The sequence below is a fragment of the Eptesicus fuscus genome, chromosome 9 (genome assembly GCF_027574615.1).
Source record: "Eptesicus fuscus isolate TK198812 chromosome 9, DD_ASM_mEF_20220401, whole genome shotgun sequence".
NCBI classification, from domain to species: domain Eukaryota; kingdom Metazoa; phylum Chordata; class Mammalia; order Chiroptera; family Vespertilionidae; genus Eptesicus; species Eptesicus fuscus.
The window spans coordinates 86,845,737-86,858,443 of record NC_072481.1 but is presented as its reverse complement, the minus strand read 5'-3'; positions in this window follow the sequence as shown (position 1 = coordinate 86,858,443).

Sequence of the window (12,707 nt, the reverse complement as noted above, 5' to 3'; positions counted from 1 at the left end):
GGGTGGGGGGGTAAAGGGGGGATAAGGCAACATATGAAATACCTTAATCAATAAAGAAATTTTTAAAAATATAGAGGATAGAATTGAATCTAAAAAAAAAGAAAAGAAAGAGTGTGTTGTTAATATTGGGAAAAAAATCTATAAACAGGTGGTGTGGTGCTGGGGGTTGGGAACGGCGTGGGAGAGGTCAGTGGGGGAAAAAGGAAACATATATAATACTTAATGTGGATGACAACTAACTGCTGATCATCAAATAAAGTTATAAAACTACAATCAATAAAAAATTTAAAAAAAATAAAAAGAAAGGGCAACCTTTTGGTGACCAGGATGACACACAACCAGTTAGCCACACCGGACAGGGCCTGGACTATCTTTAAACATTTATGAAAATATCTCTTCTTCTTAAACCTTATGTTCTCATTTCAGAGTGAAATCTTATGACAGGGTATAAACCACTTCAAAACGAGATAGTTTATGATAAGAATGAAATGGAAGGCTTCGAAAAACCTCATTGCAGCTTGATACTCCTAAAACAAAGAGGGCAACATCAGATTTGTACTTCCTGAGCATCAGAACTTACCTTTAAAGAGTGCAGGATTGAAAAAAAAAATTATATGTCTTTTCATTCCTCTCACCTTTTTTTTCTTTTTCTTTTACTCTTTGATGCAACATTTTTCAAGGCTCTGACTTGAGTCTGCCAGCTCTAACTTGCAAATCACAGTTTTCACATTCTAAGTAGTTTAAAAATTATTTAAATTATTTCCAAGCTTATAATTATGCCTCTTTTATCATTTAATTCTAAGCCCACATCTCTTAGCTATACCTGCTGCACAGGCATGAAGACATGGACCTTCCACATAAGCAGTAAATGAGAGAACCTTAAGACCATTAGTGAGTTTATTTAGGTGTTTCTCACTTTCCATTTTAACAAGTGCTTACACCTTCCTCAAATCAAACATTGACTTCTTTGGCCTCCTGTGGCTCGCAGCTTACACAGGCGTGGTCGTGTTTCCTAACAAAGCGAACAATATGTATTTCAGGTGTCAGGCTGGACGGTGGCATTTGAGCACCTTCCTTAAGGTTGGTGAGCGTATTTACGACGGGGAGGAAAAGGCAGCACGGAGGCTTTCTCTAGTGGGGAGGGCGGCCTTTCTCTGCCATGGATGGTGCTGGGGGTTTCTTCTGTGAGACCTGGACGCCCAGCTCTGTCTCACTGCCAGGGGTCTTCATTCCCTTTGAAGAGTGTGTACTGTTTTATTTATTTATTTTAATTTATTAATTTTTAGAGAGAGAAACATCGATTTGTTAGCCCACTTATTTAAGTGTCCATTGGTTGCTTCTTGTATGTGCCCTAACTGGGGATTGAACCCTCAACATTGGCATATGGAGATGATGCTCTAACCAACTGAGTGAGCTAACGGGCCAAAATTTTAGGTTTTTATTCTTGCTAGATACATTTTACATTATATTAAAAAATACATACATGCATGTTTTCTTTAAAGTTCCCTTTATGATCATCACACTTACTCAGTCTAGAAATTTCCTCAGAATGGAATAGTTATACTCTCTGACAGGTGCTAATACTCAGTATCCTTAGTTTTTCCAATACCCACTCATTGCCATGTGATATCTGTGCCTCCTGTGGGCTCCAGAAGTTGAGCTTGGTCATGGAACTTGCTTTAGTAATGATGGTGAGCAGGCAGTTATAAGGCATGTGTGGTAGAAATTTGGTAAGCCATTGTATGTTTTTGCCAGTTCTCTTGCTTTTTCTCTCTGCCATGAGGATACATGTCCCAAATAAGAAGCGTTCTTTTAGTCCAGAATTTTAAGTTGCATGGAGAAGAACCACAAGAAGCTCAGCTTCTGACATTTGACATGACTAAGAAATAGTAAGTAAAAGCCACTTAAAATTTTGGGGTTATTTTTCTTATAACAGAGATGAGTAATATCTTTATTTATTTATTTATTTATTTATTTATTTATTTATTTATTTTAAATAAGATTTTCACGACAGATACAAAAAAATACACAAAAAGAGTTATCATTCCCCAATAAAGATGGCCTTTGTTAATGTGTATATAGAATTTAGAAAATTGAAGCCAAACAAAAAAATAAGTACATTTTAATATATAACTTAATTTTGTTATGGTAATATGTATCTTCTTTTTTATTTCTTTCAATATATTATCTGACAATTATAACTCATTCGACAATTTATCCTCATGTTTTTATGTATAATTTACCTGACATTCCTATGTATAGTTAATATTTGGAAGAAACAAATTATGACAAATGGGTGTGTTATTATGTTTATTATTTACTTTTGAAAACTGATATGGTACCAATATTTGTACTGTCTATATTGGGGAAACATGTTTATCTATAAAAAAGTTGAAATTTATTTTGATGTTGTTTTAATTTATTTCATATAAACTAAAGATTTTATTCTACCATGAAGGAAATGACTTTGCTTGCTTTGTTTTTGTTTTATTTTGGCAAATAATCATTTGAGATTTTGAAACTGGCCTGACCCTTTATTCCAAAAGTTGGGTATCTTCCAAGAAATTTCATTACAATTCCAAACCTGACTCTTACATACAGATATTGTGATAGGTTTGCAAAGTAATGCCAGCAGAACGTCTTTCCTTTTTTCTTATCTTTCTTTATTGACTCTTTATATCTTCCTTGTCAAAGGATTTTTAATTAATGAGGATCCATTTCATTTCCTGCATGCACGTTGCTTAGAATAATTGAGTTGGAACCACTACCTGGTGTTAATGGACAAGGGTGATTAAGGATTTTCTGAGAACTAGAAAGTGTGCATTTAAAACTGAACCTGGATTTTAAGCATTCTACATATAATACATAAATAGACAGATAGATAGGTAGATAGATAAATAGGAATAAAGATAGATATATAAAATAAATATCCCTATATATAAAAGCCTAAGCTACCACCTGACCCGTAGATATGACATGCACTGACCACCAGAGGGCAGATGCTCAACGCAGGAGCTGCCGAGTGACAGCAACTTTGCAGAGTACCCTCTCACACTCCAGGACCCCTCAGGGGATGTTGGACTGCCAGTTTCGGCCCAATCCCCGCAGGCTGGGCTGAGGGACCCCACCTGCTAGAGGGACCCCGCTTATCCCGCAGATGCCTTTCAAGTCCTGGCACTGCACCGCCAGCCACCTTCTAATTAATTTCCTTTCAATGTGCACAAATCCATGTGCTCCTTTCCTGTTATAAATAACTAGGTTAATTACAATGATATCAGTACCTTTCAAAGGGATAGGCAATGGGAAGTGTCTTGCATAGGATACAGATCTAAAGAGGAGATTATGGATTTGATTTTGGACTTGTTGAGATTGCTGTGCCTGAGAAAGATGGACAGTAGGAATCTGTGTAAATATTATGGAATTTAGGAGGAAACACTAATTTGGTAGGCCTGAGGTCCAGTCCCGGTTCCAACACTGATTAGTTCTGTGTCTTTACGCAACTTATCTCAGTATTTTAGGTCTCAAGTCCTCGTCTGTAAAAAGAAATACATTTTTTTGCCTACTTTTTAGAGCTGCTATGGAGATATTTTCATGGTACTTCCCACACAGTATTATTTATTGCTTTTTTTTATCATTGTAATTATTGTCACTATTAGTTTTTATTCTAGTGATAATCATTTCAGTAAGTTGAGTGCAGAACCCATAATATAGTGGCTGAAACAACCAAGATTGTTGACTAGTACTTCTGAAAAAAACTGAAAAATGGAATGATTATAATAGATGCAAGCAAAAGAAACCTTTTTTATTTTGCCTTCTTTCCTTTTTTTAGATGAGAGTAATAAGCATTTTTATATGTGGAAAGGGAGCAAGAAGAGAGGAAACAGTCAAAGAGAAGAATGAATTAAGGGAGAAAGAGCTGTTGAATTAAGAAATAAGTGAATAAGGGGCATGATCCCCAGTAAATCGAGATTGATGGGCTTTGTCTAGGAGGAAAGGGGTCACTTTTTGGTGCTGGAAAGTCAAGGGGTGGGGAACAGGGAGTAAGGAGGTAAGGGATTTTTAGCTTATAATGTGTTCAATAATTAAAAATAAACTGTCATATTCATATTTTGAATTAGAATCATCGTTATTCCTTTTATAGGAAATTCCTTACTCTTTACTTTTTAAGAGATTTGATTTCTAAATAACTATGGAGTTAAAAAGAGGGGAGTTAATATTTTGTCCTTTTATGAGTGAAGAAACTGAGACCAGAGGAAAAATGTGACTTATCCTAGATGATGAAGGCCCCTGCTAGCCCTGGAACTGCAAGCAAATTAAACCCATTTCTGAACTACACACGTGTCATTTCATTCCCTCATCGATTGGTTCTGACCTCACTTTGGGACTTTACCTCCTACTGCTGACTTCTAGGTTTGGCATCTGACTTTTGCCTCCTCTCACTGTTTGGTTCTCTCCCCTCATCCCCCACACCTCTTCCCCACCTGGCAGTCTTTTACTGGCCTGCCTTCTGGATTTTACTTCTTATTTGTCTGGCAGAATAACCTTAGATTCAGCCCTGTAAAACCTAAACCAAGAACCTGATCAGGCCAACCTTGAGCCTCTCTCTGTTTGATAGAGTAAGTATGGTTTTAATTTACAAATAATCTTGATTCTCTAAATCCACTGGGAGCTTGGACATACATCATTTTAATATACATTCTTAGGTATTTGTATCAGCCAAGTTTAAGGGGGTAAGTACCAATGGAAAGCTCTGCCATTTAAAGCTTCTACAATTTGAATAGGACTTGACTGCTTCCATGTAGAGAGTGAGCCAATTGTTAGCTGATCTTTTCTGCATTTGTTTGTAACTTCCTATTTCTAAAGATAAATACTCTCTATCTACTTGGATAGAGGGATTGTTTTTCTTTTGCCTTCTTTCCTGACACCACCCATTCTACTCTCTGAGAAGTTTGGATTTATTCAAATTAGATGTTGCTCTGGAAAGTGTTTAAAAGAAGACTCTCCCATCCATACTTGGGCAACACTTCTAACCAACTCACATGTCCCATGTACAAATTAGCATCATTTAAATTCTGATCTTTATATCCCCTATGTGCCTAGGAACAGTCTGCTAAATCAAGTTGTATTAAAGTTATAACATTAAGATACTACTTGTGTTTAGCAGTGACCAATTTATTAGGCGCCATGAGAAATATGCAGAGAAGTAAAAAGACCCCAGAGTAAGATTTACATCATCATCTGCAAGCATGAGAAAATGTTCTATTCTAAAGTAGCTATTAAACTTTTACAACTTCAGAGTATCATATAACTGTAAAATTAAAGTTTCTTAGTTTTAGTACTTGTGAATGAATGAGGTTCCAATTGCTCTAATTCTACTTTTCCAAGCCTATAGCATGATTAAGTTCATTTCTTTATTTGATGAAATTCATAAAGTAAACACTTATAAGAATTTTTCTGACTAGCAAAGTATATTATAGAAAATTTAAAAGCATGAACAACAAGTTAAAAATAATTAATATTTCCACTTTTTGGATGTAACATTTTTATTTAAATAATTACAAATAATTATGATAAACTTTTCTCTTACCATTGAAATGATCTGAGTTAGTTGAGTTTCATCTTTCTTTCTTCTTAGTTGTCTTTATTTTTGAAAATATTAGAGATTTCCCCCTTCCTTTCCCATTGACCTGCTCCACCCCAGTCCTGCTCCACCCTAAGCCTTCTCCACACTATCATCTGTGTCCATAGATGTTGTATATATGCATATAAGTTATTTGGTTAATCTATTCCCCCTTCCCTCTGATATTCATCAGTCTATTCTATGCTTTCATGTCTCTGCACCTGTTTTGTTAATTAATTTATGTTGTTCATTAGATTCCACATGTAAGTGGGATGATCAATGATTGATTGTTGACCTATGAACCAGGAGATCATGATTCAATTCCTGGTCAGGGCATATGCCTGATTATGGGCTCGATACCCAGTGTGGGGTATACAGGATGTAGCTGATTAATGGTCCTCTCTCATTATTGATGTCTCTCTCTCTCTTTCTCTCTCTCTCTCTTCTGTTCTGAGATCAATTAAAATACATATTTTTAAAAGTTTCATCTTTCTATACATAACTTTTAATGATAACAGTATTTTTTTCAAGCTGTGATCTTCAATTTTTTGAATTAATCTATTATTGGTAACCATTTTATTTTTTATGTTTCAGATACACAACAAATAATTTTTAAAGCATAAATATGTCCCATAAAATATTTAGGTTACTGAAAATTTTTATTTTAATTTGAAATTCAAATATAACTGGACATCCTTCATTTTATATGACAATCCTAATTGCTGACTTTATTTGTCACCTCTGCAGAAAGTTGGGCTTTCTTAATGTAGCCCCAGAGGTGTGTTGTGCCTGGTTCAGATGAGCTATAGTGATGGCAGTTCTTGAGCCTTGCAGCAGGTGGCAGGGCACCTCAATTCTTACCTCCATTTCATGCCATGAGTTATATACATCTCATTTTCCGAGCCTCAATTTCCTTATTATTATTATTTTTGTAAGTAAGACCGGTGCACTAGATGGCATCAACTTACCCTTTATGTTCTAGAACTCTCTTACCCCTTTACCTCATCATTCTATACAATGAACCTATGTTGATGAACTTTATGAAGCCATCTTCAAATATCAAACATTTAAAAGGAACAATCAATTAAAATGTTTATATCCCTAACCCTATTTCTATCATTATATCTATACCATTAACACCAAAAATAATATGGTGAAAGGAAACAAAACACTGCGATCTCTTCTATGGGATAACCAGAATGATGAGAGAATAGGACATTTTAGAAGAGTGTGTGGTCAGATTTTAGTCATCACTTGTCCTGGCTTGATTAAAGGAGTGAGATATGCAGAACTGCACCAGATAGTATTCACTTTCTCAATATGCACTTTAATACCAGGGCCACATCTTTTGCTAGCATAGCAAGACTTTTCTAGTCTCACTGTAAAACTGTAGCTCCCATTACATCTCAACATATTTTCCCCAGTATACTTCCCATATGCAGGTTGAACTTTCCCAGAATACAGGCAAGAAGCAGCTGGGAGTTCAGGAGTCATGTTGCTTACACAGCATTTGCAATAACTTAGACCCGAGCCCTACTATCTGAGTATAAGAAATAATTTAAAGACAAATGCTACTGCTGCTTTTGTCAGTTACTCCTTGGTTGTTGTCATGCTATAAATATTTTGCCTTGGAACTAGAAATTCTTGCTTCCACCTTAAAGACTTTTCTCCTTTCATCTAGGGCAAAGCATACAGCTCCTAGGGCAATGGAAACTAAACAAATGGGACTACATCAAAATAAAAAGCTTCTGCACAGCAAAAGGAACCATCAACAAAACAACAAGAAAGCCCACTGCATGGCAGAACGTATTTGCCAATGCTATTTCAGATAAGGGTTTAATCTTCAAAATTTACAGGAAACTCATACAACTTAACCAAAGGAATCCAATCAAAAAATGGGCAAAGGACCTAAGTAGATACTTTTCGAAAGAGGACATACAGAAGGCCAAGAGACATATGAAAACATGCTCAAAGTCACTAATCATTGGGGAGATGCAAATAAAAACAACAATGAGGTACCATCTCACACCTGTCAGAATGGCTATCATCAACAAGTCAACAAATGACAAGTGTTGGCGAGGATGTGGTGGAAAAGGAACCCTCGTGTACTGCTGGTGGGAATGCAGACCGGTGTAGCCACTGTGGAGAACAGTATGGAGTTTCCTCAAAAAATGGAACTTCCATTTGACCCAGTAATCTCACTTCAAGGACTATACCCTAAGAAACCAGAAACACCAATCAGAAAGGTTATATGCACCCCTATGTTCATAGCAGCACAATTTACAATAGCTAAGATCTGAAAACAGCTTAAGTGCCCATCAACAGATGAGTGGATTAGAAAACTGTGGTACATCTACACAATGGAATTACTACACTGCTATAAAAACGAAGGAACTTTTACCATTTTCAACAGCATGGATGGAACTGGAGAGCATTATGCTAAGTGAAATAAGTCAGTCAGAGAAAGATAAATATCACATGATCTCACTCATATGTGGGATATAATGATCAACATAAACTGATGAACAAAAATGGAGCCAGAGACAAGGTAGCACTGAACAGACCATCCAACCTCGGGGAGAAGGCAGGGGAGGGGGTTTATAGATCAACCCAAGGACTTGTTCATATTAGCAGCATGACCAATGGACACAGACACTGGGGAGGTGAGGGCTTGCCCTCGTGGTGGGAATGGTGAGGGGGTTAATTGGGGAAAAAAGGAGACATGTAATACTTTAAACAATAAAAAGAAAGTAATCTCATAAACAATCAAGAGAAGGTGGTATTCAAATAGATGACTTGGTGTAATAGAAGTTAAATGACTGAATTATCTCATTTTTTAGTCAATTAATTTGCTAATCAAAATAATGAATAATTCTCAATTCTAAATATAACAGTTAAAGAGGTAAGATATGTTCATTCATAATTTTAACAGCATTTATTATTTTTTCATTATATATTTCATATATGTACATTAAAGCTATTGGAAATGTGAATGCCAACTGATAAATGTAGAAGAAATAATGCAATTAGAAAATCACCATTTAGGACAACCATTATAGAAATACTTGATTCAGACTAGGAAATGGATGCTAACACTAGTGGCTGATGCCGATGAGATACATGATATTTACATATCAAACATTTCTAAATATATCAAAATATTGCTTTACAAAGCATTTGTTAATTACAAAGGAAAAATAGCAACTTTACAGTAGAGAAAACTGGCAGACATCTCCTTAGCCAAATAATTACAGCTGAAGACACCAGAAATGGGACAAATGTAAATCATGTGGTTCTTGACATATGAGTGAGAAGGATACAATAATTTTATATTCTTTTACTTCTCTTGTTTTAATGTATTTTAGTGGAATGTATAATGTTCTCATATAAATATGCATGATCTAAAAAACTGTTCTGGTTTCATAAGTGAACAGAGTTTCTTATTAGTTTAATTTAATGTATTAAATCTAAATATAAATAATGTTTAGTGATTATATTGTTTATGATTTTATTTTTTTATGTATCTTGTTTATTTTTTAAATGTTAGTGATTTTTAAAATTAATTGCTATGAATTATTTTTAGATAAAGATATCAATCAAATTTGTTGCAAGTAAACAACTTGTATACTCGTGGAATTCTACCGGCTTTTAGTTTGCCTCTTGTGTGTGTGTGTGTGCTAGGCAGGCTATTTGATTGGCTGAGTGAAGAATCACAGGTCTATTCCTTGCATTAGATGCTGAAAATATTTAAAGATATAAAAATAGTAACTTCTTACTTTGGGATAGGCAAATCCACTGATTATAAGCCCAGGGTATTTCTTCAGTTATCTGAAGGCCAGTGAGAAAGGAGATTGATTATTTTCATCTTAGAGGGTCATTTTCCAGCCCAAGATAACAAAACAAATAAATAAAAAGTGAAAACCAATCAACTAAACAAACACAGAATAACGAAAATAACCCTGACACCACAACGGACACCTCTGTGCTTCTCTGAGCTTTATTGATATTTTTCTGTATATGTATTTTGTTTTATTTCATTTTTTTTCTTGTATTTTTCAGCGTAGCTGGGTTTTTACGTGTTGATGGAAGCTCTTGGAAGGCCTGAACACATATGCATATGTGTTCCCAGTACCTAGTGCCTAGCACTTAATGCCAAATGAATTACTAATCAATAACAGGCATACTGGACTGGGAGAATGAAGACATCTGAGAGAGAGGAAAGTTTGAAAAGAAAGAGGAACTGAGAGAGATGCAGAAAGGTGATAAAGAGAATCTTGACAATTTTGCCTAAAGCCAACTCTACTCTCAAGTTTTAACAAGGTTTTCTTTCACTGCCCAAATGCCTAGGATTCTACTTCTAATATTTTTGTTTTGTGCAAATAGTTTTCACTTGGGAGAGGGAGGAAATTCAGTTGAATAACAATGAAGAGACTTTAATAGAAGATAGTTTGGCTCAGGCTTTACTCTGTAATTTATTTACTATCCCTTGGGACCATCCTTATAAATTATTCCATATCTCCGCTCTGTCCTTTTTATAATGTGACTTTTGTCAAAAATACACAATTTTACAAAATTCGCAGATTTCCATCTCAATCAATTTATTTTCATGAAACCTCAGATTATGCACAGATTGTATCAACAGCTACAGAATGGGCATCTGTTGTCAAGCACAGGGAAAAGGCGGTGCCCAGTGTCAGAAAGAACCCTGGACTGGAGTCAGCAAGCTTGGTCTCCAGGGAGGGAAACAAAGCACAGGCCTAGGGATCGACTGCTCAGCCTCCTCCTGGGGTAGAGAACACCTCCTTTATCTGGGGAAACCACTTTATGGGCATCGATGGTAATGGAAGAGGCAGCCTCCCTTTTCTACAATTCAAACACATTCTGAATGATTAAAGCTAAATCACTCTGGGTCTTAAAGTGAGAGGTGCTTTTGATAGAGGCTGGGGAGTATGGAGATGTTTTCAAGGCGAGTGAAAGAGACAGGAACACTACTAAGAGCTAAGACTTAGTGTTCAGAGGAAACGGGTAAAGGAAGTGAGTGACATGAGAGCATCATATGTTACATTCATTGAGTGTTGACTGTGTTCCAGACATTTTTCTGATCACTCCGAATAGATCACTCTTCTAACCCCTGAATAACTTATTCGGTAGGTAATATTGTTTCTATTTTACATATAAGAAAACTGAGGCACACAGAGCTTCAGAAACTTACTCAGAATTACACAGCTGTAAATAGCATATTATGGATTAAAACACAATCTGACCCTGAAAACTGGCTTTTAAACCACTATGCTATATTGCTCTGAGTCACCAATAGTAATCTTAGGGAGAACATTAATTCTCCCACTGTGCATGGGATGGTGACTCCAGCTATTTTATTTTGTTTTTAAAGGAATGTACAATTTCAAACGTCCAGAGGGATTGGGACCATCCACAGAGTATAACTGGGTTATACGTAGATTTATCTATTTATTTTTTAGTGTTAATTGGTACACTAGACTATTCAAAAGTTCTGCCCTGACTCTAAAAAGACATTGAGTTATTTATTTTTCAGTCTTCATTATGGGTAAGAGCTAAGTGACGATTTCATTATATGATTTCTGTTGTCTTATTAGATGACACTCTAATCCCAGCTCTTAAAAAGTAGCTTAAGGGAAACCTCAGTGACCCTAGCAGATAGTAAATTATATTAGGATGAATAATAGACTGGAAATCAAGAGCTCTGTGTGTAACTTGGCTCTCCCACTGATGTTTGACTAATATTTATACAGTAAATTGCCTGCTTGATATATTTTTGGAAGTCCTACAGGCATCCAAACTTCATAAAATATAAATGTCCACCAACCCTTGATGCTTTTGCTCTTAAATATGCTTCTTTTTTTTCCTACGTACCACCCTCTACCTAATCATCCAAATAAAAAATATTGAATCCTATTGACGTTACCTCTTTATATTTCTGCAGTGTGACATCTCATCTCCATTTTTATTCTCATTGCTTTTATTCTATGCCTGGGTGACTGCACCAGACTCTTAATTGGACATAATGACTCCTTTTCAAATCTGACCTCTGCTTCACACCCCTATACCATCTCTTCCATTTACTGCAGAAGCAGATATGGTCTGTCCACTTCCATGCTGAAAACTACCCAGTGGCTGCCATTGCTGAGTCTAAGTATCTAAAACCTTGTCATAGTATCTAAAACCTTCCCTATTCAGGCCTTTGTTATCTGTGCAGCCATTGTTCTCTCTTCGTGTCTCTTCATGCTTTAATACATCAGACTGCTTTCATTCCTTAAGCTCTATGAACTTTCTTGCATTCATACTCAAGCTAGATTTGGCTTGGATGAAATTTTCCTCCTCTTCTGGTTAAATTCTCATGTCCACTCTTTCTGTTTCCATAGCATGCTGCAAATTGTATCCTAACATCACATCTTAAAGAAGGTGTCTTAATTCATTCTGTCTCTATGATAGATGATAAACTTTTCAAGGTCAGGGACCTCATTCTAGTAATCTTTTCAGCCCCACTGTATAACTCAGCCTAGGACATGGTAAGTGCTTAGTAAATTGTCATAAATCTTCAAACTGAAATGGTCATAAGTGAGTCAGTTTCCTTTCCAGGTGTCTCATCCAATTAAAAAAATGAATACCATTATATATTGCAGATAATGTCTTGCTTAGAATCATATGTAATATATCATTTTCAAAATCCTCTATGTATAATTATGTGTTTGAGTGTTCAATTAATAAGACACATTTTATATTTTTACACAATCTTGTTTATATTTTTTTAAGTTTTACAACTCACAATATCCAACACATATGTATTCACATTTATTTAGTGATGTCAAACTCCTTATATTTGGCATTTGAAAAAGTTTACAGAAAACTTTCAAATCAAATAATAGTAATGAAGAAGTTAAATAAATGTCTTAAATATGCAACATTGGTTGGCATTTGAGATTTAAAATGCAATAATATTCACTTAAAGTAGTATTAGAAACCTGTTGTACTCAAAATGTATATTAATATTATGAGCTCACAAATTTTGAAATCAGACTTAATTGGTTAAAATATACAATCTGCCACT